The 26906-nt window shown below is 49.5% G+C and overlaps 30 non-coding genes across 30 annotated transcripts; all 30 read right to left on the bottom strand.

Moving 5' to 3' along the window:
* Window positions 1-9377: 9377 nt before the first annotated feature.
* Window positions 9378-9450, bottom strand: Trnar-ucg (transfer RNA arginine (anticodon UCG)). Its single transcript has one exon. It is a non-coding gene; the product is annotated as a tRNA-Arg (tRNA).
* Window positions 9451-9519: 69 nt separating this feature from the next.
* On the bottom strand, window positions 9520-9600 carry Trnar-ucg (transfer RNA arginine (anticodon UCG)). The gene has a single exon. It is a non-coding gene; the product is annotated as a tRNA-Arg (tRNA).
* A 343-nt stretch (window positions 9601-9943) lies between these two features.
* On the bottom strand, window positions 9944-10016 carry Trnar-ucg (transfer RNA arginine (anticodon UCG)). The gene has a single exon. It is a non-coding gene; the product is annotated as a tRNA-Arg (tRNA).
* Window positions 10017-15186: 5170 nt separating this feature from the next.
* Trnad-guc (transfer RNA aspartic acid (anticodon GUC)) lies at window positions 15187-15258 on the bottom strand. The gene has a single exon. It is a non-coding gene; the product is annotated as a tRNA-Asp (tRNA).
* A 158-nt stretch (window positions 15259-15416) lies between these two features.
* On the bottom strand, window positions 15417-15488 carry Trnad-guc (transfer RNA aspartic acid (anticodon GUC)). Its single transcript has one exon. It is a non-coding gene; the product is annotated as a tRNA-Asp (tRNA).
* Window positions 15489-15645: 157 nt separating this feature from the next.
* On the bottom strand, window positions 15646-15717 carry Trnad-guc (transfer RNA aspartic acid (anticodon GUC)). The gene has a single exon. It is a non-coding gene; the product is annotated as a tRNA-Asp (tRNA).
* A 159-nt stretch (window positions 15718-15876) lies between these two features.
* Window positions 15877-15948, bottom strand: Trnad-guc (transfer RNA aspartic acid (anticodon GUC)). Its single transcript has one exon. It is a non-coding gene; the product is annotated as a tRNA-Asp (tRNA).
* Window positions 15949-16106: 158 nt separating this feature from the next.
* Window positions 16107-16178, bottom strand: Trnad-guc (transfer RNA aspartic acid (anticodon GUC)). The gene has a single exon. It is a non-coding gene; the product is annotated as a tRNA-Asp (tRNA).
* A 160-nt stretch (window positions 16179-16338) lies between these two features.
* On the bottom strand, window positions 16339-16410 carry Trnad-guc (transfer RNA aspartic acid (anticodon GUC)). The gene has a single exon. It is a non-coding gene; the product is annotated as a tRNA-Asp (tRNA).
* Window positions 16411-16570: 160 nt separating this feature from the next.
* On the bottom strand, window positions 16571-16642 carry Trnad-guc (transfer RNA aspartic acid (anticodon GUC)). The gene has a single exon. It is a non-coding gene; the product is annotated as a tRNA-Asp (tRNA).
* Window positions 16643-16800: 158 nt separating this feature from the next.
* On the bottom strand, window positions 16801-16872 carry Trnad-guc (transfer RNA aspartic acid (anticodon GUC)). Its single transcript has one exon. It is a non-coding gene; the product is annotated as a tRNA-Asp (tRNA).
* Window positions 16873-17031: 159 nt separating this feature from the next.
* On the bottom strand, window positions 17032-17103 carry Trnad-guc (transfer RNA aspartic acid (anticodon GUC)). The gene has a single exon. It is a non-coding gene; the product is annotated as a tRNA-Asp (tRNA).
* Window positions 17104-17261: 158 nt separating this feature from the next.
* On the bottom strand, window positions 17262-17333 carry Trnad-guc (transfer RNA aspartic acid (anticodon GUC)). Its single transcript has one exon. It is a non-coding gene; the product is annotated as a tRNA-Asp (tRNA).
* A 159-nt stretch (window positions 17334-17492) lies between these two features.
* Trnad-guc (transfer RNA aspartic acid (anticodon GUC)) lies at window positions 17493-17564 on the bottom strand. The gene has a single exon. It is a non-coding gene; the product is annotated as a tRNA-Asp (tRNA).
* Window positions 17565-17723: 159 nt separating this feature from the next.
* Window positions 17724-17795, bottom strand: Trnad-guc (transfer RNA aspartic acid (anticodon GUC)). The gene has a single exon. It is a non-coding gene; the product is annotated as a tRNA-Asp (tRNA).
* Window positions 17796-17953: 158 nt separating this feature from the next.
* On the bottom strand, window positions 17954-18025 carry Trnad-guc (transfer RNA aspartic acid (anticodon GUC)). Its single transcript has one exon. It is a non-coding gene; the product is annotated as a tRNA-Asp (tRNA).
* Window positions 18026-18184: 159 nt separating this feature from the next.
* Window positions 18185-18257, bottom strand: Trnad-guc (transfer RNA aspartic acid (anticodon GUC)). The gene has a single exon. It is a non-coding gene; the product is annotated as a tRNA-Asp (tRNA).
* Window positions 18258-18416: 159 nt separating this feature from the next.
* Window positions 18417-18488, bottom strand: Trnad-guc (transfer RNA aspartic acid (anticodon GUC)). The gene has a single exon. It is a non-coding gene; the product is annotated as a tRNA-Asp (tRNA).
* A 158-nt stretch (window positions 18489-18646) lies between these two features.
* Trnad-guc (transfer RNA aspartic acid (anticodon GUC)) lies at window positions 18647-18718 on the bottom strand. The gene has a single exon. It is a non-coding gene; the product is annotated as a tRNA-Asp (tRNA).
* Window positions 18719-18876: 158 nt separating this feature from the next.
* Trnad-guc (transfer RNA aspartic acid (anticodon GUC)) lies at window positions 18877-18948 on the bottom strand. Its single transcript has one exon. It is a non-coding gene; the product is annotated as a tRNA-Asp (tRNA).
* Window positions 18949-19106: 158 nt separating this feature from the next.
* On the bottom strand, window positions 19107-19178 carry Trnad-guc (transfer RNA aspartic acid (anticodon GUC)). The gene has a single exon. It is a non-coding gene; the product is annotated as a tRNA-Asp (tRNA).
* A 5044-nt stretch (window positions 19179-24222) lies between these two features.
* Window positions 24223-24294, bottom strand: Trnad-guc (transfer RNA aspartic acid (anticodon GUC)). Its single transcript has one exon. It is a non-coding gene; the product is annotated as a tRNA-Asp (tRNA).
* Window positions 24295-24451: 157 nt separating this feature from the next.
* Window positions 24452-24523, bottom strand: Trnad-guc (transfer RNA aspartic acid (anticodon GUC)). The gene has a single exon. It is a non-coding gene; the product is annotated as a tRNA-Asp (tRNA).
* Window positions 24524-24904: 381 nt separating this feature from the next.
* Trnad-guc (transfer RNA aspartic acid (anticodon GUC)) lies at window positions 24905-24976 on the bottom strand. Its single transcript has one exon. It is a non-coding gene; the product is annotated as a tRNA-Asp (tRNA).
* Window positions 24977-25127: 151 nt separating this feature from the next.
* On the bottom strand, window positions 25128-25199 carry Trnad-guc (transfer RNA aspartic acid (anticodon GUC)). Its single transcript has one exon. It is a non-coding gene; the product is annotated as a tRNA-Asp (tRNA).
* A 159-nt stretch (window positions 25200-25358) lies between these two features.
* Window positions 25359-25430, bottom strand: Trnad-guc (transfer RNA aspartic acid (anticodon GUC)). Its single transcript has one exon. It is a non-coding gene; the product is annotated as a tRNA-Asp (tRNA).
* Window positions 25431-25588: 158 nt separating this feature from the next.
* On the bottom strand, window positions 25589-25660 carry Trnad-guc (transfer RNA aspartic acid (anticodon GUC)). Its single transcript has one exon. It is a non-coding gene; the product is annotated as a tRNA-Asp (tRNA).
* A 160-nt stretch (window positions 25661-25820) lies between these two features.
* On the bottom strand, window positions 25821-25892 carry Trnad-guc (transfer RNA aspartic acid (anticodon GUC)). The gene has a single exon. It is a non-coding gene; the product is annotated as a tRNA-Asp (tRNA).
* Window positions 25893-26051: 159 nt separating this feature from the next.
* Trnad-guc (transfer RNA aspartic acid (anticodon GUC)) lies at window positions 26052-26123 on the bottom strand. Its single transcript has one exon. It is a non-coding gene; the product is annotated as a tRNA-Asp (tRNA).
* Window positions 26124-26511: 388 nt separating this feature from the next.
* On the bottom strand, window positions 26512-26583 carry Trnad-guc (transfer RNA aspartic acid (anticodon GUC)). The gene has a single exon. It is a non-coding gene; the product is annotated as a tRNA-Asp (tRNA).
* Between the last annotated feature and the right edge of the window lie 323 nt (window positions 26584-26906).

Raw genomic sequence — 26906 nt, 5'->3', positions numbered from 1 at the left:
TCTAGAAACTACCTGCTTCAGAAATAAATTAGATAGTCCCAAACCCCCTTTGCGCAGTCGATGGAACAAATTTAACCGAGTGGAACGCTCCCATGACGATCCCCACACATAGACAGCGAAAATTCGGTGCAACTTTTGCACGCAGACTCTGGACATACAAAGAACTTGCAATAAGTAGAACACTTTTGCTACCAAAAACAAATTGCACACGGTTGCACGGCCGAACATAGACAGGTTGTGACCACCCCACTTTACCGTCTGTGCTCTGACATTTTCTATTTCAGCTACCCAATGCGTTTTTGCATCTCGGTAGTGTTCTAGTGGGACTCCGAGATAACGAGTCGGCATCTGATTGAATTTGATGCTTTCAACATAAGCTGGCGTACGTTCCCATTCTCCGTGCCAGAATCCGGTGCTTTTCTGCAAGCTTATGGCACTTCCAGTCAGTCTACAGAACATTTTTGCATCTTTGACTGTTTCAACGATGCTCTCTTGATTGGTACAAAAGATCGCTATGTCGTCAGCATACGACAGGATTTTAACTTCGTGCATATGCAGCCTGAATCCATTGACCTTCTCGTTATTCAATACTTTTAAACAGAATGGCTCTAGAAATATGGCGAAAAGCAACGGAGAGGCCGGGTAACCTTGACGTACACTCGATATAACCGGTATACTTTTGCTCAGCTTGTTATTAATGATGAGGTTTGCACTGCAGTCTGCGTATGCCATTTGGACACCTTCTTGAATAATTTTTCCTATGTTAATGTGTTCGAGCACAGCGAAAAGTACGCTGTGTACAACGTTATCGAAGGCTTTCTCGATGTCTAATTGGACCATTGCCACGTGTCCGAGGGTTACGTCACAGAACTCAAGAACGCTTCTAGCTGTATGGATATTGGTTAGTATACTTCTTCCCTTCATGCCACACGTCTGATGTGACCCAACGACAGATGTAATTATTGACTGAAGCCTTTTGGCAAGGACCTTCATGTACACCTTATAGTCAACATTCGTGAGACTAATTGGTCGATATGCTTCGACCGACTGCAACTTGACTGGCTCATTGGGCTTTGGTATCAGGACGATATGGCTGGCCCTGAAGGATGAGGGCAGTCGTTGAACTTCGTAAGCTTCAGTTATGATTATGTAAAGTATTTCTGCCATTTCAGACTTGAAAAACTTATAGAAGCTGGACCCTAGGCCGTCAGGCCCTGGAGCCTTTGCCGTACCGAGCTCATCAATTGCTCGCTCTAACTCTTGAATACTAATAGGTCTCTCCAGTCCCGTCTTTACTTCTTCTTGCAGTACTGGCATGAGTGCCAAGAAATGCTTCTTAAAATCCTCAGTGATTTCGACTTTACTGTTAAAGAGATTAGAATACCTTTCTTCAAAAGGCGTTTTGAATGCTTTCTTGATCATCCGTAAGAATGCCGTGATAGGTGATTTCCTTAATTTCTTTCTTTGTCGCATATCTCTTTTCATCCCCGAGGGCCCGCTTCGTCGGGGCTTTATCTAACCAGATGCGCTCGGCTCGCGATCTTATCACCGCTCCTTCGTATCTTTCGGTCTCAAGAGCTTCTAGCTGTTGTTTTGTTTCTTTGATAACAGTTGTAAAATGCCCAGGGACTGTGCTTTCTACATCTAAAAGGTACTCCCCCCCCCCCCCCCAGCGTACAGTTTAGTTCTCTTTCACGTTGTTTAGCCTTATGCCTTAAGACACATGCCATTTGCATCGCTATACTTTTCACCTCACTTTTGAATTGATCCCAACCGCAGAACATTTCACTCGGTTCACTCGTGCGCAATTCTTTAATTTTCTCCGTTACTACGTTGACGAATCTTTCGTCCTGCGGTAGCTTTTCATTGAGCTTCCACAGCTGCCAATTAAAACGGGACGCCTTCACTTTTGAACCGATTGTGAACACCACCAAACTGTGGTCACTAAAGCTGACATGTTTAATACCGTAGTGATTGCAAGTTGGTACTAGTTATGCCGACACGTAAGCGCGATCGAGCCTTGCATGGCTCCGCCCTTGAAAATGAGTGAACAGTACTCGGTTTTCACGCAGCACATCACCAACATCCACAAGGCCAAACTCTTCAACAGTGGAACTGAGCGCCTCTGCACTCTTGTCTTTTATGAGCACATCTTTAGTAGTGTCTTCGGGCTAATATGCACAGTTAAAATCACCGAGCAAAACAATCCTCCTCTGACTACTTATGAAGGTGGCCATATAGTCAAAAAACACTTTCCGCTCATTTACTTTGTTTGGGGCGTAAATACAAATTATTCTCCAGGCTACATCATTGCTAATTATGTCACACATAACAAATCGGCCATCATCGGATGTCACCACTGTCTCCTCAATGATCCCGACAGTGTTTCGCAGAAAAATAACACATCCTCCGGATTTCCCTTTGGCATGACAAACACAAACATTGTAATTTGATTTAAACATTTCTACCATTCTATCCGTCTGTTCCTCACTTTCAATTTTTGTTTCCTGGACTGCAAGAATATCAATATCATGCTCAATTAACAGCCGTTTGACTTGAGCCTGCCGTTTTCTAGCCGACAGGCCACGCACGTTAAGCGTTCCTACTTTGTAGCCACGTTTAGAAAGCTGGGGAACAGACGGACTGCTTTGTGACTGATGCACGTTTGGTGTTAGTCGACTTACAGCACTGGACTGGACAACGTTGAATGGCTCCGCCACACTGGTCGAAGCCCTTGCGTGTTCCTTGTCGGCACACATCACCAGAACTGCAGCCTACTTGTCCAACCTCAGTTCCTTCGTGCTCTACTACAGCAGCAGCGACCCCGCTAAGGCGGGCGAACTGCGGGCGTCGACCTTTTGTCCGGTGGTACATTCGGTTTAGGCTTCAGCGAAAGCCTCCAAGTAGTGGTGGTCTTGGCCGGCGGTCCTTCAGCTGTGGTCGCGTCATCTTCTTTTCCATCCTTTTCCGCGTTCTCGTCGCGTGGTATTTTGGAGACAGCGACTGGGTTGCTGCTATTCCCCACCTCCCTGCCGCTTCCGTCTACTTCAGGTCTGCTAACCAAGGTCACGCCGGCAGTTGCCCGCACAGCTTCACCCTCGGTGCAACTTTCTGTCGCTGGCTCCTGTGCCATGCTGTCTTCTTTGCTGGCTTCTACCTCCTGAGCTTTGTCATTGCTCGTAGCGTCTAGCACCTCGTCACATTTCAGTGGATGCCCGCCCTCCCGAGCAGTGTCCTCGGCGTCAGCTTGGTCCATCAGATGCTCGTTTATCACGTCGCTCTTGCCAAACCCTGTCACGTTTGCGTAACTTCGCACGCACTGGGTATCTTCGTGGCCGAAGCGACGACAGATCCCGCAACGTGGAACGCGGCAATCGCGCCGTATGTGTCCGGTGCCGTGATACCGGAGGCAGAGCGGTGCTCTGCCAGGCACTATCACAAGTGCATTGTCCTCGCCGACGCGAAGCTGATGCGGTAAATCTTCTATGGTAAAGCCTGCTTTCAAACATAAGGACACCAGCCTTGTGTGCGAGCCTTTGTCACTGCATCCGGCCACACGCCATTTTTCCCTTGACATCTCGGTCACGGTTCCGAATGGTGCCAGCGCCGTTCGAACGTCCTCGACCGGTGTGGTGTGCAACAGCCAGTAGAGCTTCATGCGTACATCTTGGTTGCGTGGGTCAATGGCCAGACATCGCTCACCCTTTACGCTTAACGCTTCCGTAGCCAGCAGCTTCTGCTTTCCTTTTTCATCCTTGAAGGTGATAGCCCACACGTGGTTCATTTGATAGGCTCCTAAAGCCAACAGTTCCGGCATCAGCTGCAGACGAGCAAGCGCGTATCGAAAATGTTCTACGCGAAATGGCCTGGCCTTAACATCAGCGTGCAAAAACACGGTATTAGCGACGGTCGTACCTTTGGGCAATTGCGGCAAAATAATCTGGTACTCCTGTGTGGCAGCATCCAAAAACCTGGTACCGCGGCCCTTTGGGGCCGCAAAAACCACCCTTGCGGGAGCCGACATTCCACGTCCGTCGGCTGTGGCGGCCGGAAGCAGAATCCACTGCGCCACTCTGCTTTACTGTTAATGCGTGTAAATTCGCTCACATTTGTAATAAACGATTTAAGCTTCTTAAAGCGCGGAAAGGAGGCGTCGTGCATGAGAGCGATTCACGGCATACAATATTGCACGCGGACATGAAATAACGCGCTGATGAGATATTTCTGTAAAATGTGAGAAAAATAAAAATATATGTAGCAGAGCGTGGTTTCGATCCAGGAACCTCTGGGTTATGGGCCCATCATGCTTACACTGCGCCACTCTGCTTTTTTTTTTATTTATTGCCGGTCTTCGACATAAGACAGTACATACAAATTACCACACACTCCAATAACAGAAATGCACGCTATTGTACAAAAAAAAGGAAAAAAATGAAAAAAAAGAAAAAAAAAGTAAGTCGTCCTTCCGTATAGGACCGACGTTGTCACGTTAAAATTCCTTCATGGCTGCCAGAGGAACCACCCTTGACAGCCAATCCGGTACATACACTTTCATTTTCTGTTCTTCAATAAAGCGAGATACACATTCTTTGAAATAAATCCTCGCGGGCCTCGCGTCGGGGTCACAGTGGCACCCTGCCATACGAGCCCGCCATAAACAGTGGAGTGCAATCAGCATAATAAAGTCATAAGGTACCCCGTCATCGTCCTTAATTGACAGATACCTGATCCCATGGGGGTCCACTGGCAATTCTTTCTTTAGTGTTCGCTGTAACACGTCCCAGAAGTAAACCCCCTCCCAACAGTGCAAAAAAACATGGTCTATGGTTTCGGGCTGCTTGCAGATGAAGCAGTGCGATCCCCATGGTACAGTACAACCCCGTTCTTTCATAAAAGTCTTGACGGGGAGCGTTCCTGTATGAAGGTTAAAGAAAAATGTTTTTACCCCGGGTGACACCTCCATGCGTTTCACCCGTTTAAGCACATCCTGTCCTGGCCCTCCACTGTATATGGCTCTATATAATGGTACTGGGAAAAGTACATCAGCAAGGTCTCTATACAGTGTTTTCCTTTTCACTTCACAAAGGTAATCATTTGAAAAACGCACAGTGAGAAAGCGTACACTTTCGACCACTTCCTTGAGATACCCACGAAGTGTTCCGGTCATGCTTTCTGTACTGACGACATGTTCCGGCAATGCGTCGCTCAACCTGAGCTGGCAAACAGTGCGCAGAAAAGGGTCTCGCGTATCGCGAAAAAACAAAAATCTGTTTACCAGCTGTCTAACAAAGAGATGAATTAAGCCCACACCCCCGTCCTTCACTCTTCTGAACAAGTTTGTTCGGCTGCACCTTTCCCATGTCGAACCCCAGATGAAAACCGCAAACACTCTGTGCAGCCTTTGCACGTTTGCCCGGGAACAATGGAGCACTTGCATGACATAATACAACTTAGAGATACAGAAAATATTGCAAACTGTCGCTCTTGCAAAAATAGACAGGTTAGTTCCTTGCCATCTGTCTACTTTATCTTTCATTTCTTTGGTTTGACTCCTCCAGTATTCCTCGCTGCTGTTGTAGCTGTCGAGGGGAACACCTAGATACCGTGCAGGAGTTTTCATCCAGTTCACGTTCGCGAAGTGGTCCGGTGCAGACGGCCACTCCCCGTGCCATAGTCCAAGAGATTTGCCCCAATTTACTCTGCTGCCCGTGACGTCACAGAAGTGCTTCACTACAGTTATTGCTTCGGTTATACTTGGTTTGTCTGTGCAACACACTGCGATGTCGTCTGCATACGCGAGTACTTTAACTTCGGCCGCTGCCAGCCTAAAACCACGTATTCTGACATTTTCAGTGATTGCCAGACACATTGCTTCAATATATATAGCGAACAGAAGCGGACTGAGGGGGCAGCCTTGGCGCACTGAACGCATGATGTTAATGGGGGCCCCCAGTGACTTATTAACAATTAACCGCGTTGTGCAGTTCTGATACGCCAAGGCCACTCCCTCAGTGATGATGGAACCAACATTAACATGATCTAAGATTGCAAACAAAATAGCATGCGCGACACAGTCAAACGCTTTCTCGAGGTCGAGCTGAAGAACTGCAACGCCGCTATAGGTGACGTCACAGCACTCGAGAACACACCGCATCCTATGGATGTTCGCAAAAATAGATCGCCCCTTGATGCCGCAAGTTTGGTGGTCAGCGACTATTTCCTTGATGACACTTTGGAGTCTGGTGGCTATAACCTTCATAAATATTTTATAATCGATGTTAGTTAATGATATGGGCCTGTAGGATGTGACGTGCTTTAGTTTATCTATTTGATCGGTCTTAGGTATTAGTATAGTGTGCGCTTTTCCAAAGGAAGGTGGCAAGGATTTCTGCTCATATGCGTCATTAAATACCGCTGCTAGCAAAGGAGCCAGTTCGCTTTTAAATGTCTTATACCACCCAGCGCTGAGACCATCAGGTCCGGGTGACTTGCCCAGGTTCAAATCGTCGATTGCTTTCTCGACTTCCCTCTGGGTTATTCTGCCTTCTAGTCCTTCTTTGGTGTCATCATCCAATCGCGGCATACGATGGAGAAAAGCAGCTTTAAACCCATCTAAATTGGCAGCCTGGAATGCAAAGAGTGACTGGTAGTACTCAGTGAAAGCGCGGCCTATGCTTTCGTTGTCTTCAACAACACTGCCGTTCATTAAAATCTTATCAACATTGTTGCGTCGTCCGTGCGCCTTTTCTAGTCCAAGCGCCCTTTTTGTGGGCGTCTCCCCTGCCGCTAGTGCATCGGCACGTGCTCGCACAATGGCACCTTGATAACGCTCTTTATCAAACTGTTCAAGCTTTTGCTTGATGTTTCGCACGTCGTCTTTGTACGCCCCAGGCTGTCTGCACTCAAGCGTAATAAGCTGTCTGAGTAGTGTTCTAAAACCCTTTTCTTTCACTTCCCTCTCATATTTTAGGCAGCTCGATCGGTCCAAGGCTTTCATTTTAACGTTTTGTTTAAAGCATTCCCACTTTTCCGCTATTGTTTCCGATGTTGCTTCGTGTATTTTATTAACCATATCGCGTACTGCGGCAAGAAATGGCTCATCGGTTAGTAGCATTGCATTCATTTTCCAGAGGTCCCAATTGAAAGCATGTCTCCTTTTCTCTATGCCGACTTCACATTTAACCAGACAGTGGTCCGAGAACGACACAGGTACAACGCAATAGCCATGGCATTTTGGGATTGCATCCAACGAAATGTACATGCGATCCAATCGCGCATGGCTACTACCCTGAAAACGCGTAAACGTCACTTCATGACCAGCTTCGAGACACTCAAAGACATCGTCAAGTTCATTTTCGCTTATTATATTGGACAACACATCACTACTTTTGTCACGCATACCGGCATTGTTGACTCTGTCTTTAGCGCTCAGCACACAATTGAAGTCTCCTAACAGGATTACGCGCTTATCACACCGGACATACTGTTCAAGGTTCGAAAAGAATAAGACACGCTCATCCACAGAGTTCGGTGCGTATACGCATATGATGCGAAACTCGACATCACTCGTGAAAACATCACAAAAAGCAATCCTTCCAGACTCACAAGAAAATACTCTTTGAATCTCTATTCCTGGCAGCTTCTTTACAAAAAGAAGGCAGCCCCCGGACGTGCCAATCGCATGACTGACCACCGCAAAATACCTAGTCGTGAAACGTCGCACCATGCTCCCGGTCTCCTCCTCCCCGTCTACCTTAGTTTCCTGGACGGCTAGTACGTCTATGTCATGGTCAGTGACTAACCGTAGGAGCTGACTTTGCCTACGACTAGCCGCCAACCCTCTCACGTTTAATGTGGCAATACTAAGGGACGGAAACAGAGCCATATTGAACTAGAGAAAATGTAGGCCCGGAGCATGGTGCTTACCGTTTACGACTAGCCCTCGGCTAGTCGCCTCCGGGACCCTCCGTCTTCCCGGCGGCGTTAGTGACCGGTGCTTTGTCACCAGGTGTTCTCTCAGGAGGAACGTTCGGTTTTGGCTTGAAGCCCATCCGCCTTCCCAGCGGCGTCTTGGTCGGCGGTCCCTCACTGCTGTTGGTTGCACTCTCGTCCCTGTCCTTGGTCTCCTCGTGGGAGCGCTTGACTGGGGCACCAAGGGTCGTTGTCCGGTCGCCGTCGACGACGGCCTTGTCCTGCTGCATTGCTGTTTCGTCGTCATCGGCCGCGTCTTCACCAACGCCTCCGGTCGCCTGGACCTCTGCAGTCGGGAGCTGTTCCGGCAAACTCGGCTTCTCAGCAGCCTCGGCCAACTTGCCGTCTGCACCCTCGTTCGGCGTACCATTGCCTGTCGGTGACGGCACCAGGTCTCCAGCTCCTTTGGCAGCGTCCTCCGCCTCCACAACGTCCATGACGTGCTCTGCCGCAACGTCATTCGCAGCTGGGCCTGTCACGGCGGCGTAGGATTTCACACAGTCCGCGTCGACGTGGCCGAATCGTCTGCATCGTGAACAGCGGGGGACTTTGCACTCCCGGCGGACGTGTCCCGTGCCTTGGCAGCGCAAGCACTGCATGGGGCGACCGGGAACAACCACCAGGGCCAACTCACCGCCGACGCGGACCTGGTGAGGGAGGTCCTCCACCTTGACGCCACTTTTCAGCTTCAGCAGCACGGTCCTTGTGGTTGACGTCTTTTCTCCCATGCCTTGGACACGCCACCTCTCCCGGCTCACTTCCTCGACCTTGCCGAAAGCTGCGAACGCCGTGCGGACGTCCTCGTCGGCGACGCCGTACAGCAGCCAGTGAAGCCGAAGCTTCACCTGCTGGTCCTGCGGGTCAACGATGACGCACTGTCGTCCCTTTACTTGTAGTTCCTTGAGGGCCAACAGTCGTTCTGTGGCGGTCGCATCCTTGAGGGTCACCGCCCAGACGTGGTTAATCTGGTACGCCCCTATGCATAGCACCTCAGGCAGCAAACCTGTCGGCAGCAGGGCGTCCCTGAAATCTTCGACCTTGTAAGGTCTCGCACGCACATCACCGTGCAAAAACACGGTATTAATCGCCAATCGTCCTTGGGGCAGTTGAGGCAGAATAAACGGATATTCGATATCTTCATCGTTGCGCCTGTTTCCGCGGCCAAAAGTGACCGCTGTCGCTGCCCCTGAAGAGGCCATGATTCGACGATCCGTCACGCTCGGTGGCCGGAAGCAGAATGAGACGCCTATCATACCATATTTCTGTAAAATGTGAGAAAAATAAAAATATATGTAGCAGAACGTGGTTTCGATCCACGGACCTCTGGGTTATGGGCCCATCGTGCTTCCACTGCGCCACTCTTAAATGCGTGTTCGGCAAGCAGTAAATAAAACTTTTCAAACCAACGTCCGCGACAGGACTCGAACCTGCAGTCTTCTGATCCGAAGTCAGACGCCTTATCCATTACGCCACGCGGACATGTAGGCATTTTGCGCCACCTTCGTTAATGCGTGTTCGGCAAGCAGTAAAAAAAACTTTTCAAACCAACGTCCGCGACAGGACTCGAACCTGCAGTCTTCTGATCCGAAGTCAAACGCCTTATCCATTAGGCCACGCGACATATAGGACATTTGCGCCACCTTCGTTAAATGCGTGTTCGGCAAGCAGTAAATAAAAATTTCACACCAACGTCTGCGACAGGACTCGAACCTGCAGTCTTCTGATCCGAAGTTGGACACCTTTCCATTAGGCCACGCGGACATATATGGCATTTTGCGCCACCTTTGTAAATGCGTGTTCGGCAAGCAGTAAATAAAAATTTCACACCAACGTCTGCGACAGGACTTGAACCTGCAGTCTATGATCCGAAGTCTGCCACCTTATCCATTAGGCCACGCCGACCTATAGAACATTTGCGCCACCTTCGTTAAATGCGTGTTCGGCAAGCAGTAAATAAAAATTTTCACACCAACGTCTGCGACAGGACTCGAACCTGCAGTCTTCTGATCCGAAGTCAGACGCCTTATCCATTAGGCCACGCGGACATATAGGACATTTTGCGCCACCTTCGTTAAATGCGTGTTCGGCAAGCAGTAAATAAAAATTTTCACACCAACGTCTGCGACAGGACTTGAACCTGCAGTCTTATGATCCGAAGTCTGACACCTTATCCATTAGGCCACGCGGACATATAGGGCATTTTGCGCCACCTTCGTTAAATGCGTGTTCGGCAAGCAGTAAATAAAATTTTCACACCAAAGTCAGCGCCTATCCATTAGGCCACGCGGACTTTTTTTTTATTTATTGCCGGTCTTTGACAATGTACAATGCACACAGTATAGAAACAGACATCACAAAAAGAACACCTACAGAACATACTGAAAAACATGAAAGCCATCAGCCCAACATGGACTGGCGTTGTCAAACTAAAATTCTTTTAAAGCTGTCAGAGGTTCTATCCTCGACAGCCAATCGGGTACAATATCTTGCATTTTCTTAATTTCATGAAACGAGACATACTTTCTCGAAAATAAATACGAGCAGGCCTAGCATCTGGGTCGCAATGGTACCCAGCCATTCGTGCCCGCCATAAACAGTGGAGGCCATTGAGCATAATTAGGTCGTATGGAACCCCGTCCTCATTCTCAATCGGTAAGTACCTGATCCCATGCGGATTCAACGGAAACTCCTTGATTGTCCGTTTTAGGACGTCCCAGAAGTACACCCCTTCCCAGCAATGCAAAAACACATGATCTACAGTTTCAGGTTGCTTGCAAATCAAGCAGTGTGGGCCCCATGGTACAAGGAAGCCGCGTTCTTCCATGAATGTCTTCACTGACAGTGTTCCTGTGTGTAGCCTAAAAAAGAATGTTTTTGCCCCAGTAGGCACCTCCATTCTTTTCACCCGTTTAAGGACATCCTGTCCTGGTCCTCCACTGTATATCGCTCTGTACAATGGCACTGGAAATATAATATCGCATACATCTTTATATAATGTCTTTCTTTTCACGGCAGATAAATAATCGAAAGAAAAACGCACAGAAAGAAAGCGCACACTGTCGACTACCTCTTTAAGATAGCCGCGAATCGTTCCTGGCATACTATTGGTACTAACAATGAGCGCCGGCAGCGCAGCTCTTAATCTGAGCTGTAATACCGTACGCAGAAAAGGATCACGCACATCTCGAAAAAACAAAAATCTATTGACAAGCTGTCGTACAAAAAGATGCGCCAAGCCCAGGCCACCTTCCTTCACCCGCCTGAACAGATTTGTTCGGCTACATCTTTCCCAGTTAGAGTCCCAGATAAAAACGGCGAACACTCTGTGCAATCTTTGCACATTTACCCTTGAACAAAACAACGTCTGCATGACGTACCACAACTTCGTAATGAAAAACAAATTACATACAGTTGCCCTTGCGAAAATGGACAGGTTGATGCCTTTCCACCTGTCTGCTTTTTCTTTGTTTCTTTTATTTGGTTCGTCCAGTATTCCTCGCTCTGTTTGTAGCTATCCAAGGGAACACCGAGATACTTGGTAGGGGTTTTCACCCAGCTCACATTCGCAAAGTTGTCCGGGGCCGAGGACCACTCTCCGTGCCACAAACCGAGGGACTTACCCCAGTTCACTTTACTGCCCGTTACATCACAAAACTGTTTCACCACGCGTATTGTTTCCGTTACGCTTTCTCTGTTTGTACAACACACGGCGATATCATCTGCATATGCCAGGAGCTTGACTTCTGTGGCTGCCAAGCTATAACCGCGTATTTGATCGTTCTCAGTTATCGCCAAACACATCGTTTCAATGTAAACTGCAAACAAAAGAGGACTGAGGGGGCAGCCTTGACGCACAGAACGCATGACGTTAATGGGGGCCCCCAATGATTTATTCACAATTAAACGTGTTGTGCAGTTCTGATACGCCAATGCCACTCCCTCAGTGATGATGGCACCTACATTAACGTGATCCAGAATGGCAAACAAAATATCATGAGACACACAGTCAAAAGCTTTCTCTAGGTCAAGCTGGAGCACTGCGACGCCATCGTAAGTGAGGTCACAGCACTCGAGCACGCACCGCATCGTGTGAATATTCGAAAAAATTGACCTCCCTTTGATGCCCACACGTTTGGTGGTCTGCGACGATTTCTTTGATGACGCTTTGAAGTCTGGCTGCCAAAACCTTCATGAAAATCTTATAGTCGACATTGGTTAAAGATATCGGCCTATAAGATGTCACGAGCCTAAGTTTCTCCGCTTTGTCACTCTTAGGTATCAAGATGGTATGCGCTTTACCAAAAGAAGGCGGCAAAGCTTTGTTCACATACGCGTCGTTAAACAGGTCCTGTTAGCAGGGGCGAAAGTTCTTTCTTGAAGGCTTTATAAAAACAAGCGCTCAGACCGTCAGGTCCGGGTGATTTGCCATTGTTCAAATCATTTATTGCTTTTACGACTTCGTGTTCTCTTATAGTCCCTTCTAATCGGTCCTTCGTGTCGTCACTCAATCGCGGCATGCGACTGAGAAAGACCCTTTTGAACTCATCTACATTAGCTTCTTGATATGCAAACAGTGACTGGTAATACTCTAAAAACGCTCGGCCTATGCTCTTATTATCTTCGACGAGTGTGCCATTCCACGAGATCTTATCGACATGATTACGTCGACCATGAGCTTTTTCAAGTCCTAGTGCCCTTTTGGTGGGCGTCTCTCCCCGCTACTAATGCGTTTGCTCTTGCTCGCACAATCGCACCTTGATAGCGTTCTTTGTCCAACTGTTCGATTTTTTCTTTGATGGTTCGCATATCTTGCTTATACGCCCCTGGCTCTTCGCACTCCAGCGCTATCAGCTGATTAAGTATCTTTCGTAAGTCTCGTTCTTTCATTTCCCTCTCAAACTTTAAGCAGCTCGACCTTTCTATTGCTTTCATTTTTACCTTTTGTTTGAACCATTCCCATTTCTCTGCTATGGTTTCAGTACTTCATCGCATACTTCCATAACGGCCTCATGTAATTGCCTCTACAAATGGCTCGTCTTTTAGTAGTAAGGCATTCATTTTCCATAGTTCCCAGTTAAAAGATGATTCCTTCTTCTTCATACCTATGGTACACTTCACCAAGCAGTGATCTGAGAACGACACAGGTGCAACAGAATAACTGTGACACTTTGGAATCATGTCCTGTGACATGTACAAGCGGTCTAACCGCGCATGGCTACTGCCTTGAAATCGCGTAAACATCACTTCCCGCTCCCCCTCAAGTCTCTCACATACATCGTCTAGTTCACTTTCGCTAATCAGCCTAGACAATATATGACTGCTTTTATCGCGGATACCAGCATTATTGGATCTATCTCGAGCACTCAAACACAGTTGAAATCCCCCAACAAAAGCATGCACTTTTCACTGCTAATAACTGAAAAAGTTTCGAAAAAAATAAAGCACGTTCTTCTACACCATTTGGCGCATATATGCATATAACTCGAAATTGAACTTCACAAAAAACAAATCGCAAAATACGATCATTCCGGATTGACATGAAAACACACTTTGTACTACAAGGTTTGGCAACTTCTTAACAAACAGGACGCATCCGGCGGACGTCCCTACCGCGTGGCTCACCACCGCATAATATCTGGTACGTGAAACGCCTCACCATGCTCCCGGTCTCCTCCTCCCCGTCTACCTTGGTCTCCTGGACAGCTAGAACGTCTATGTATTGGTCAGTGGCCAACCGTAGGACTTGACTCTGCCTACGCCTAGCCGCCAGCCCTCTAACGTTTAGAGTTGCAATACTGAGTGACGGATTAGGAGCCATGATGAACTAGAGAATGAGGTAGGCCCGGAGCATGGTGCTTACCCCTCACGACCAGCCGTCGGCTAGCCGTCTCCGGGACCGCCCGGTTTCTCGTCGTTGTTTGTCTGCTGGGCTTGGTCCCCAGGCTTTCTGTCGGACGGAACGTTCGGCTTTGGTTTGAAGCTCGAGCGCCTCCCAAGAGGCGATTTCGCCGGCGGCCCATCACTGGAGCTGGTTGCCGCGTTGTCCTTGTCCTCGGCCTCATCACGGGGACGCTTGAAGGTGGCTCCGAGACTTAGCAGCCCGGTCACCGTCGATAGCGGCCTCGCTCTGTTCCATTTCTGATTCATCGTCATCGCTTTCACCTTCACTTGCACCTTCATTTGCAAGGACAGCTTCCGTGTCAACCCGTGCCGGCCCAGTCACTTGCTCAGCAGCTTCGACCACCTTGGCTTCAGCGCCCTCCGGCACTGTCACGGTACTTGTCTTCGCTGGCGGCACATGGTCTCCGGCTCCCTTAGCGGCGTCTTCAGCCTCGACTGCGTCCATCAGCTGTTCGGCTGCCGCTTCACTCACTGCTGGGCCTGTCGCTGTAGCGTAGGTCTTCACGCAGTCGGCTTCGACGTGCCCAAAACGTCTGCAACGGGAGCAGCGCGGCATCTTACACTCTCGCCGGACGTGCCCAGTGCCCTGGCAGCGCAAGCACTGCATAGGCCGCCCGGGAACGACCACCAAAGCGAGCTCTCCGCCGACGCGGACCTGATGAGGAAGGTCCTCTACTTTGAGACCGCTCTTGAGCTTGAGCAGCACGGTCCTGGTGGTTGACGTCTTGTCACCCATGCCTTGGACGCGCCACCTCTCCCGGCTTATCTCCTCCACCTTCCCGAAAGCCGCGAACGCCGTCGGGATGTCCTCGTCGGCCACGCCGTACAGTAGCCAGTGCAGCCTAAGCTTCACCTGCTGGTCCTGCGGGTCGACGATGACGTACCGTCGTCCTTTCACCTGCAGTTCCTTCAGTGCCACCAGTCGTTTTGTGGCGGTCGCATCCTTGAGGGTTACCGCCCAGACGTGGTTAATCTGGTACGCCCCTATGCATAGCACCTCAGGCATCAAGCCTGTCGGCAGCAGGGCGTCCCTGAAATCCTCCACCTTGTAGGGTCTGGCACGCACATCACCGTGCAAAAACACGGTATTAATCGCGACTCGTCCTTGGGGCAGTTGAGGCAGAATAAACGGGTATTCGTTATCGTTGTCATTGGTCCTGTTACCGCGGCCAAAAGTGACCGCTGTCGCTGCCCTTGAAGAGGCCATGATCCCACGAACCGTCACGCTCGGTGGCCGGAAGCAGAATGGTTGCCATCGTTCTCGCACTAGCACGTGTAAGCCTTTAGACGCAAAACAGGAAGAAAAAAAAAACGCTCCCCGTCGGGGAATCAAACCCCGGTCTCCCACGTGACAGGCGGGGATACTGACCACTATACTAACGAGGAGAACGGAAAACAGGGTTACAAGTAGAGCTCTATAGCTAAAAGGGGGAAACATCCCTAGCACTGTTAACCTTATCTGACTGCGGGTGCGTGCGCGATGTCATCGTTCTCGCACTAGCACGTGTAAGCCTTTAGACGCAAAACAGGAAGAAAAAAAAACGCTCCCCGTCGGGGAATCAAACCCCGGTCTCCCGCGTGACAGGCGGGGATACTGACCACTATACTAACGAGGAGAACGGAAAACAGGGTTACAAGTAGAGCTCTATAGCTAAAAGGGGGAAACATCCCTAGCACTGTAACCTTATCTGACTGAGGGTGCGTGCGCCTTGCCATCGTTCTCGCACTAGCACGTGTAAGCCTTTAGACGCAAAACAGGAAGAAAAAAAAACGCTCCCCGTCGGGGAATCAAACCCCGGTCTCCCACGTGACAGGCGGGGATACTGACCACTATACTAACGAGGAGAACGGAAAACAGGGTTACAAGTAGAGCTCTATAGATAAAAGGGGGAAACATGCCTAGCACTGTTAACCTTATCTGACTGCGGGTGCGTGCGCGATGTCCATCGTTCTCGCACTAGCACGTGTAAGCCTTTAGACGCAAAACAGGAAGAAAAAAAAACGCTCCCCGTCGGGGAATCAAACCCCGGTCTCCCGCGTGACAGGCGGGGATACTGACCACTATACTAACGAGGAGAACGGAAAACAGGGTTACAAGTAGAGCTCTATAGATAAAAGGGGGAAACATGCCTAGCACTGTTAACCTTATCTGACTGCGGGTGCGTGCGCGATGTCATCGTTCTCGCACTAGCACGTGTAAGCCTATAGACGCAAAACAGGAAGAAAAAAAAACGCTCCCCGTCGGGGAATCGAACCCCGGTCTCCCGCGTGACAGGCGGGGATACTGACCACTATACTAACGAGGAGAACGGAAAACAGGGTTACAAGTAGAGCTCTATAGATAAAAGGGGGAAACATGCCTAGCACTGTTAACCTTATCTGACTGCGGGTGCGTGCGCGATGTCCATCGTTCTCGCACTAGCACGTGTAAGCCTATAGACGCAAAACAGGAAGAAAAAAAAAACGCTCCCCGTCGGGGAATCAAACCCCGGTCTCCCGCGTGACAGGCGGGGATACTGACCACTATACTAACGAGGAGAACGGAAAACAGGGTTACAAGTAGAGCTCTATAGATAAAAGGGGGAAACATGCCTAGCACTGTTAACCTTATCTGACTGCGGGTGCGTGCGCGATGTCCATCGTTCTCGCACTAGCACGTGTAAGCCTTTAGACGCAAAACAGGAAGAAAAAAAAAACGCTCCCCGTCGGGGAATCAAACCCCGGTCTCCCGCGTGACAGGCGGGGATACTGACCACTATACTAACGAGGAGAACGGAAAACAGGGTTACAAGTAGAGCTCTATAGATAAAAGGGGGAAACATGCCTAGCACTGTTAACCTTATCTGACTGCGGGTGCGTGCGCGATGTCATCGTTCTCGCACTAGCACGTGTAAGCCTTTAGACGCAAAACAGGAAGAAAAAAAAACGCTCCCCGTCGGGGAATCAAACCCCGGTCTCCCGCGTGACAGGCGGGGATACTGACCACTATACTAACGAGGAGAACGGAAAACAGGGTTACAAGTAGAGCTCTATAGATAAAAGGGGGAAACATGCCTAGCACTGTTAACCTTATCTGACTGCGGGTGCGTGCGCGATGTCATCGTTCTCGCACTAGCACGTGTAAGCCTTTAGACGCAAAACAGGAAGAAAAAAAAAACGCTCCCCGTCGGGGAATCGAACCCCGGTCTCCCGCGTGACAGGCGGGGATACTGACCACTATACTAACGAGGAGAACGGAAAACAGGGTTACAAGTAGAGCTCTATAGCTAAAAGGGGGAAACATGCCTAGCACTGTTAACCTAATCTGACTGCGGGTGCGTGCGCGATGTCATCGTTCTCGCACTAGCACGTGTAAGCCTTTAGACGCAAAACAGGAAGAAAAAAAAACGCTCCCCGTCGGGGAATCAAACCCCGGTCTCCCACGTGACAGGCGGGGATACTGACCACTATACTAACGAGGAGAACGGAAAACAGGGTTACAAGTAGAGCTCTATAGATAAAAGGGGGAAACATGCCTAGCACTGTTAACCTTATCTGACTGCGGGTGCGTGCGCGATGTCATCGTTCTCGCACTAGCACGTGTAAGCCTTTAGACGCAAAACAGGAAGAAAAAAAAAACGCTCCCCGTCGGGGAATCAAACCCCGGTCTCCCACGTGACAGGCGGGGATACTGACCACTATACTAACGAGGAGAACGGAAAACAGGGTTACAAGTAGAGCTCTATAGATAAAAGGGGGAAACATGCCTAGCACTGTTAACCTTATCTGACTGCGGGTGCGTGCGCGATGTCATCGTTCTCGCACTAGCACGTGTAAGCCTTTAGACGCAAAACAGGAAGAAAAAAAAAACGCTCCCCGTCGGGGAATCAAACCCCGGTCTCCCGCGTGACAGGCGGGGATACTGACCACTATACTAACGAGGAGAACGGAAAACAGGGTTACAAGTAGAGCTCTATAGATAAAAGGGGGAAACATGCCTAGCACTGTTAACCTTATCTGACTGCGGGTGCGTGCGCGATGTCATCGTTCTCGCACTAGCACGTGTAAGCCTATAGACGCAAAACAGGAAGAAAAAAAAACGCTCCCCGTCGGGGAATCAAACCCCGGTCTCCCACGTGACAGGCGGGGATACTGACCACTATACTAACGAGGAGAACGGAAAACAGGGTTACAAGTAGAGCTCTATAGATAAAAGGGGGAAACATGCCTAGCACTGTTAACCTTATCTGACTGCGGGTGCGTGCGCGATGTCATCGTTCTCGCACTAGCACGTGTAAGCCTTTAGACGCAAAACAGGAAGAAAAAAAAAACGCTCCCCGTCGGGGAATCGAAACCCCGGTCTCCCGCGTGACAGGCGGGGATACTGACCACTATACTAACGAGGAGAACGGAAAACAGGGTTACAAGTAGAGCTCTATAGATAAAAGGGGGAAACATGCCTAGCACTGTTAACCTTATCTGACTGCGGGTGCGTGCGCGATGTCCATCGTTCTCGCACTAGCACGTGTAAGCCTATAGACGCAAAACAGGAAGAAAAAAAAACGCTCCCCGTCGGGGAATCAAACCCCGGTCTCCCGCGTGACAGGCGGGGATACTGACCACTATACTAACGAGGAGAACGGAAAACAGGGTTACAAGTAGAGCTCTATAGATAAAAGGGGGAAACATGCCTAGCACTGTTAACCTTATCTGACTGCGGGTGCGTGCGCGATGTCATCGTTCTCGCACTAGCACGTGTAAGCCTATAGACGCAAAACAGGAAGAAAAAAAAACGCTCCCCGTCGGGGAATCAAACCCCGGTCTCCCACGTGACAGGCGGGGATACTGACCACTATACTAACGAGGAGAACGGAAAACAGGGTTACAAGTAGAGCTCTATAGATAAAAGGGGGAAACATGCCTAGCACTGTTAACCTTATCTGACTGCGGGTGCGTGCGCGATGTCATCGTTCTCGCACTAGCACGTGTAAGCCTATAGACGCAAAACAGGAAGAAAAAAAAACGCTCCCCGTCGGGGAATCAAACCCCGGTCTCCCACGTGACAGGCGGGGATACTGACCACTATACTAACGAGGAGAACGGAAAACAGGGTTACAAGTAGAGCTCTATAGATAAAAGGGGGAAACATGCCTAGCACTGTTAACCTTATCTGACTGCGGGTGCGTGCGCGATGTCATCGTTCTCGCACTAGCACGTGTAAGCCTTTAGACGCAAAACAGGAAGAAAAAAAAACGCTCCCCGTCGGGGAATCAAACCCCGGTCTCCCGCGTGACAGGCGGGGATACTGACCACTATACTAACGAGGAGAACGGAAAACAGGGTTACACGTTTTTTTTTATTTTATTTATTGCCGGTCTTGGACAATGTACAATGCACACAGTATAGAAACAGACATCACAAAAAGAACACCTACAGAACATACTGAAAAACATGAAAGCCATCAGCCCAACATGGACTGGCGTTGTCAAACTAAAATTCTTTTAAAGCTGTCAGAGGTTCTATCCTCGACAGCCAATCGGGTACAATATCTTGCATTTTCTTAATTTCAATGAAACGAGACATACTTTCTCGAAAATAAATACGAGCAGGCCTAGCATCTGGGTCGCAATGGTACCCTGCCATTCGTGCCCGCCATAAACAGTGGAGGCCATTGAGCATAATTAGGTCGTATGGAACCCCGTCCTCATTCTCAATCGGTAAGTACCTGATCCCATGCGGATTCAACGGAAACTCCTTCTTGATTGTCCGTTTTAGGACGTCCCAGAAGTACACCCCTTCCCAGCAATGCAAAAACACATGATCTACAGTTTCAGGTTGCTTGCAAATCAAGCAGTGTGGGCCCCATGGTACAAGGAAGCCGCGTTCTTCCATGAACGTCTTCACTGACAGTGTTCCTGTGTGTAGCCTAAAAAAGAATGTTTTTGCCCCGGTAGGCACCTCCATTCTTTTCACCCGTTTAAGGACATCCTGTCCTGGTCCTCCACTGTATATCGCTCTGTACAATGGCACTGGAAAATAATATCGCATACATCTTTATATAATGTCTTTCTTTTCACGGCAGATAAATAATCGAAAGAAAAACGCACAGAAAGAAAGCGCACACTGTCGACTACCTCTTTAAGATAGCCGCGAATCGTTCCTGGCATACTATTGGTACTAACAATGAGCGCCGGCAGCGCAGCTCTTAATCTGAGCTGTAATACCGTACGCAGAAAAGGATCACGCACATCTCGAAAAAACAAAAATCTATTGACAAGCTGTCGTACAAAAAGATGCGCCAAGCCCAGGCCACCTTCCTTCACCCGCCTGAACAGATTTGTTCGGCTACATCTTTCCCAGTTAGAGTCCCAGATAAAAACGGCGAACACTCTGTGCAATCTTTGCACATTTACCCTTGAACAAAACAACGTCTGCATGACGTACCACAACTTCGTAATGAAAAACAAATTACATACAGTTGCCCTTGCGAAAATGGACAGGTTGATGCCTTTCCACCTGTCTGCTTTTTCTTTTGTTTCTTTTATTTGGTTCGTCCAGTATTCCTCGCTCTGTTTGTAGCTATCCTAAGGGAACACCGAGATACTTGGTAGGGGTTTTCACCCAGCTCACATTCGCAAAGTTGTCCGGGGCCGAGGACCACTCTCCGTGCCACAAACCGAGGGACTTACCCCAGTTCACTTTACTGCCCGTTACATCACAAAACTGTTTCACCACGCGTATTGTTTCCGTTACGCTTTCTCTGTTTGTACAACACACGGCGATATCATCTGCATATGCCAGGAGCTTGACTTCTGCGGCTGCCAAGCTATAACCGCGTATTTGATCGTTCTCAGTTATCGCCAAACACATCGTTTCAATGTAAACTGCAAACAAAAGAGGACTGAGGGGGCAGCCTTGACGCACAGAACGCATGACGTTAATGGGGGCCCCCAATGATTTATTCACAATTAAACGTGTTGTGCAGTTCTGATACGCCAATGCCACTCCCTCAGTGATGATGGCACCTACATTAACGTGATCCAGAATGGCAAACAAAATATCATGAGACACACAGTCAAAAGCTTTCTCTAGGTCAAGCTGGAGCACTGCGACGCCATCGTAAGTGAGGTCACAGCACTCGAGCACGCACCGCATCGTGTGAATATTCGAAAAAATTGACCTCCCTTTGATCCCACACGTTTGGTGGTCTGCGACGATTTCTTTGATGACGCTTTGAAGTCTGGCTGCCAAAACCTTCATGAAAATCTTATAGTCGACATTGGTTAAAGATATCGGCCTATAAGATGTCACGAGCCTAAGTTTCTCCGCTTTGTCACTCTTAGGTATCAAGATGGTATGCGCTTTACCAAAAGAAGGCGGCAAAGCTTTGTTCACATACGCGTCGTTAAACAGGCCTGTTAGCAGGGGCGAAAGTTCTTTCTTGAAGGCTTTATAAAAACAAGCGCTCAGACCGTCAGGTCCAGGTGATTTGCCATTGTTCAAATCATTTATTGCTTTTACGACTTCGTGTTCTCTTATAGTCCCTTCTAATCGGTCCTTCGTGTCGTCACTCAATCGCGGCATGCGACTGAGAAAGACCCTTTTGAACTCATCTACATTAGCTTCTTGATATGCAAACAGTGACTGGTAATACTCTAAAAACGCTCGGCCTATGCTCTTATTATCTTCGACGAGTGTGCCATTCCACGAGATCTTATCGACATGATTACGTCGACCATGAGCTTTTTCAAGTCCTAGTGCCCTTTTGGTGGGCGTCTCTCCCGCTACTAATGCGTTTGCTCTTGCTCGCACAATCGCACCTTGATAGCGTTCTTTGTCCAACTGTTCGATTTTTTCTTTGATGGTTCGCATATCTTGCTTATACACCCCTGGCTCTTCGCACTCCAGCGCTATCAGCTGATTAAGTATCTTTCGTAAGTCTCGTTCTTTCATTTCCCTCTCAAACTTTAAGCAGCTCGACCTTTCTATTGCTTTCATTTTTACCTTTTGTTTGAACCATTCCCATTTCTCTGCTATGGTTTCAGTACTTTCATCGCATACTTCCATAACGGCCTCATGTATTGCCTCTACAAATGGCTCGTCTTTTAGTAGTAAGGCATTCATTTTCCATAGTTCCCAGTTAAAAGATGATTCCTTCTTCTTCATACCGATGTGACACTTCACCAAGCAGTGATCTGAGAACGACACAGGTGCGACAGAATAACTGTGACACATTGGAATCATGTCTTGTGACATGTACAAGCGGTCTAACCGCGCATGACTACTGCCTTGAAATCGTGTATACATCACCTCCCGCTCCCCCTCCAGACAGTCACATACATCGTCTAGTTCACTATCACTAATCAACTTGGAAAGTATGTGACTGCTTTTATCTCGAATACCGGCATTATTGGATCGATCCCGAGCCCTCAAAACACAGTTGAAATCCCCCAACAAAATCATGCACTTATCACGGCTAATGTACTGAAAAAGATTCGAAAAAAATACAGCACGCTCTTCTACAACATTTGGCGCATATATGCACATAACTCTGAATTCGACTCCACCACAAACAAAGTCGCAAACGACCATTCTTCCCGTCTGACATGAAAATACACTTTCAACCACAAGGTCGGGTAACTTCTTAATAAACAGGACGCATCCCGCTGACGTCCCTACCGCGTGGCTCACCACCGCATAATATCTGGTCGTGAAACGCCTCACCATGCTCCCGGTCTCCTCCTCCCCGTCTACCTTGGTCTCCTGGACAGCTAGAACGTCTATGTCTTGGTCAGTGGCCAACCGTAGGACTTGACTCTGCCTACGCCTAGCCGCCAGCCCTCTAACGTTTAGAGTTGCCAATACTGAGTGACGGATTAGGAGCCATGATGAACTAGAGAATGAGGTAGGCCCGGAGCATGGTGCTTACCCCTCACGACCAGCCGTCGGCTAGCCGTCTCCGGGACCGCCCGGTTTCTCGTCGTTGTTTGTCTGCTGGGCTTGGTCCCCAGGCTTTCTGTCGGACGGAACGTTCGGCTTTGGTTTGAAGCTCGAGCGCCTCCCAAGAGGCGATTTCGCCGGCGGCCCATCACTGGAGCTGGTTGCCGCGTTGTCCTTGTCCTCGGCCTCATCACGGGGACGCTTGAAGGTGGCTCCGAGACTAGCAGCCCGGTCACCGTCGATAGCGGCCTCGCCCTGTTGCATCGCTCCATCGTCGTCGTCTCCTTCGTCTTCACTTGCGCCTTCTTTTGCATGGACAGCTTCCGCGTCGACCCGTGCCGGCGCAGTCAGTTGCTCCGTAGTTCCCTTTCCCTTGGCGTCAACGCCCTCCGGTACCGACCCAGCACCTGTCGCTGGGTGCCCAAGGTCTCCGGCTCCCTTAGCAGCGTCTTCGGTCTCGACCACATCCATGACGAGTTCTGCTGCCTCTTGACTCGCGGCTGGGCCAGTCGCGGTAGCGTAGGTCTTGACGCATTCGGTGTCAGTGTGCCCGTAACGTCGGCACCGGGAGCAGCGTGGCACCTTACACTCCCGCCGCACGTGCCCAGTGCCTTGGCAGCGGAGGCACTGCATCGGCCGACCGGGTACCACCACCAAGGCCAACTCTCCGGCAACACGTATCTGGTGAGGGATATCTTCCACTTTGAGGCCGCTCTTCAGCTTGAGAAGAACAGTCCTCGTGGTGGAGCATTTGTCTGCGACACCTTGGACACGCCACTTCTCTCGACTCACCTCTTCTACCTTGCCGAAGGCCGCCAATGCAGTCCGGACGTCTTCCTCGGCCACACCGTGCAGCAGCCAGTGAAGTCTGAGCTTCACCTGCTGATCCTGAGGGTCGACGATCACACATCGCCGCCCCTTCACCTGAAGTTCTTTCAAGGCCAGCAGGCGTTTCGTTGCAGCTGCGTCACTGAGGGTCACCGCCCACACATGATTAACTTGGTAGGCCCCAAGGCACACAATTTCCGGCAGCAGGCTCGTAGGCGTTAGGGCATCCCTAAAATCTTCGACCTTGTAAGGCCTCGCTCGTACATCACCATGTAGAAACACGGTGTTATTCACTATTCGTCCTTTTGGCAGTTGAGGCAAAATAAACTGGTATTCCGTTTCTTCGTCGTTGCTGTACCTGGTTCCGCGGCCAAAAGTAGCCGCTGTCGCTGCCCTTGAAGAGGCCATGATCCCACGAACCGTCACGCTCGGTGGCCGGAAGCAGAATCTAAAACAGGGTTACAAGTAGAGCTCTATAGATAAAAGGGGGAAACATGCCTAGCACTGTTAACCTTATCTGACTGCGGGTGCGTGCGCCTTGCCATCGTTCTCGCACAAGCACGTGTAAGCCTTTAGACGCAAAACAGGAAGAAAAAAAAAACACTCCCCGTCGGGGAATCGAACCCCGGTCTCCCGCGTGACAGGCGGGGATACTGACCACTATACTAACGAGGAGAACGGAAAACAGGGTTACAAGTAGAGCTCTATAGATAAAAGGGGGAAACATGCCTAGCACTGTTAACCTTATCTGACTGCGGGTGCGTGCGCCTTGCCATCGTTCTCGCACAAGCACGTGTAAGCCTTTAGACGCAAAACAGGAAGAAAAAAAACACTCCCCGTCGGGGAATCGAACCCCGGTCTCCCGCGTGACAGGCGGGGATACTGACCACTATACTAACGAGGAGAACGGAAAACAGGGTTACAAGTAGAGCTCTATAGATAAAAGGGGGAAACATGCCTAGCACTGTATCTGACAAAGGGTGCGTGCGCCTTGCCATCGTTCTCGCACTAGCACGTGTAAGCCTTTAGACGCAAAACAGGAAGAAAAAAAAACGCTCCCCGTCGGGGAATCAACCCCGGTCTCCCGCGTGACAGGCGGGGATACTGACCACTATACTAACGAGGAGAACGGAAAACAGGGTTACAAGTAGAGCTCTATAGATAAAAGGGGGAAACATGCCTAGCACTGTTAACCTTATCTGACTGCGGGTGCGTGCGCCTTGCCATCGTTCTCGCACAAGCACGTGTAAGCCTTTAGACGCAAAACAGGAAGAAAAAAAAAACACTCCCCGTCGGGGAATCGAACCCCGGTCTCCCGCGTGACAGGCGGGGATACTGACCACTATACTAACGAGGAGAACGGAAAACAGGGTTACAAGTAGAGCTCTATAGCTAAAAGGGGGAAACATCCCTAGCACTGTATCTGACAAAGGGTGCGTGCGCCTTGCCATCGTTCTCGCACTAGCACGTGTAAGCCTTTAGACGCAAAACAGGAAGAAAAAAAAACGCTCCCCGTCGGGGAATCAAACCCCGGTCTCCCGCGTGACAGGCGGGGATACTGACCACTATACTAACGAGGAGAACGGAAAACAGGGTTACAAGTAGAGCTCTATAGATAAAAGGGGGAAACATGCCTAGCACTGTTAACCTTATCTGACTGCGGGTGCGTGCGCCTTGCCATCGTTCTCGCACTAGCACGTGTAAGCCTTTAGACGCAAAACAGGAAGAAAAAAAAAACGCTCCCCGTCGGGGAATCAAACCCCGGTCTCCCGCGTGACAGGCGGGGATACTGACCACTATACTAACGAGGAGAACGGAAAACAGGGTTACAAGTAGAGCTCTATAGATAAAAGGGGGAAACATGCCTAGCACTGTTAACCTTATCTGACTGCGGGTGCGTGCACCTTGCCATCGTTCTCGCACTAGCACGTGTAAGCCTTTAGACGCAAAACAGGAAGAAAAAAAAACGCTCCCCGTCAGGGAATCAAACCCCGGTCTCCCGCGTGACAGGCGGGGATACTGACCACTATACTAACGAGGAGAACGGAAAACAGGGTTACAAGTAGAGCTCTATAGATAAAAGGGGGAAACATGCCTAGCACTGTTAACCTTATCTGACTGCGGGTGCGTGCGCCTTGCCATCGTTCTCGCACTAAGCACGTGTAAGCCTATAGACGCAAAACAGGAAGAAAAAAAAAACACTCCCCGTCGGGGAATCGAACCCCGGTCTCCCGCGTGACAGGCGGGGATACTGACCACTATACTAACGAGGAGAACGGAAAACAGGGTTACAAGTAGAGCTCTATAGATAAAAGGGGGAAACATGCCTAGCACTGTTAACCTTATCTGACTGCGGGTGCGTGCACCTTGCCATCGTTCTCGCACTAGCACGTGTAAGCCTTTAGACGCAAAACAGGAAGAAAAAAAAAACACTCCCCGTCGGGGAATCGAACCCCGGTCTCCCGCGTGACAGGCGGGGATACTGACCACTATACTAACGAGGAGAACGGAAAACAGGGTTACAAGTAGAGCTCTATAGATAAAAGGGGGAAACATGCCTAGCACTGTTAACCTTATCTGACTGCGGGTGCGTGCACCTTGCCATCGTTCTCGCACTAGCACGTATAAGCCTTTAGACGCAAAACAGGAAGAAAAAAAAACGCTCCCAGTCGGGGAATCAAACCCCGGTCTCCCGCGTGACAGGCGGGGATACTGACCACTATACTAACGAGGAGAACGGAAAACAGGGTTACAAGTAGAGCTCTATAGATAAAAGGGGGAAACATGCCTAGCACTGTTAACCTTATCTGACTGCGGGTGCGTGCGCCTTGCCATCGTTCTCGCGCTAGCACGTATAAGCCTATAGACGAAAAACAGGAGAAAAAAAAAACGCTCCCCGTCGGGGAATCAAACCCCGGTCTCCCGCGTGACAGGCGGGGATACTGACCACTATACTAACGAGGAGAACGGAAAACAGGGTTACAAGTAGAGCTCTATAGATAAAAGGGGGAAACATGCCTAGCGCTGTTAACCTTATCTGACTGCGGGTGCGTGCGCCTTGCCATCGTTCTCGCGCTAGCACGTATAAGCCTATAGACGAAAAACAGGAAAAAAAAACGCTCCCCGTCGGGGAATCAAACCCCGGTCTCCCGTGTGACAGGCGGGGATACTGACCACTATACTAACGAGGAGAACGGAAAACAGGGTTACAAGTAGAGCTCTATTGATAAAAGGGGGAAACATGCCTAGCACTGTTAACCTTATCTGACTGCGGGTGCGTGCGCCTT

Source organism: Dermacentor silvarum, chromosome 1 (assembly GCF_013339745.2).
Source record: "Dermacentor silvarum isolate Dsil-2018 chromosome 1, BIME_Dsil_1.4, whole genome shotgun sequence".
Classification (NCBI taxonomy): Eukaryota; Metazoa; Arthropoda; class Arachnida; order Ixodida; family Ixodidae; genus Dermacentor; species Dermacentor silvarum.
Note: the sequence above shows the minus strand (reverse complement) of the source record. Positions and strands in the feature narration are given on the sequence as shown.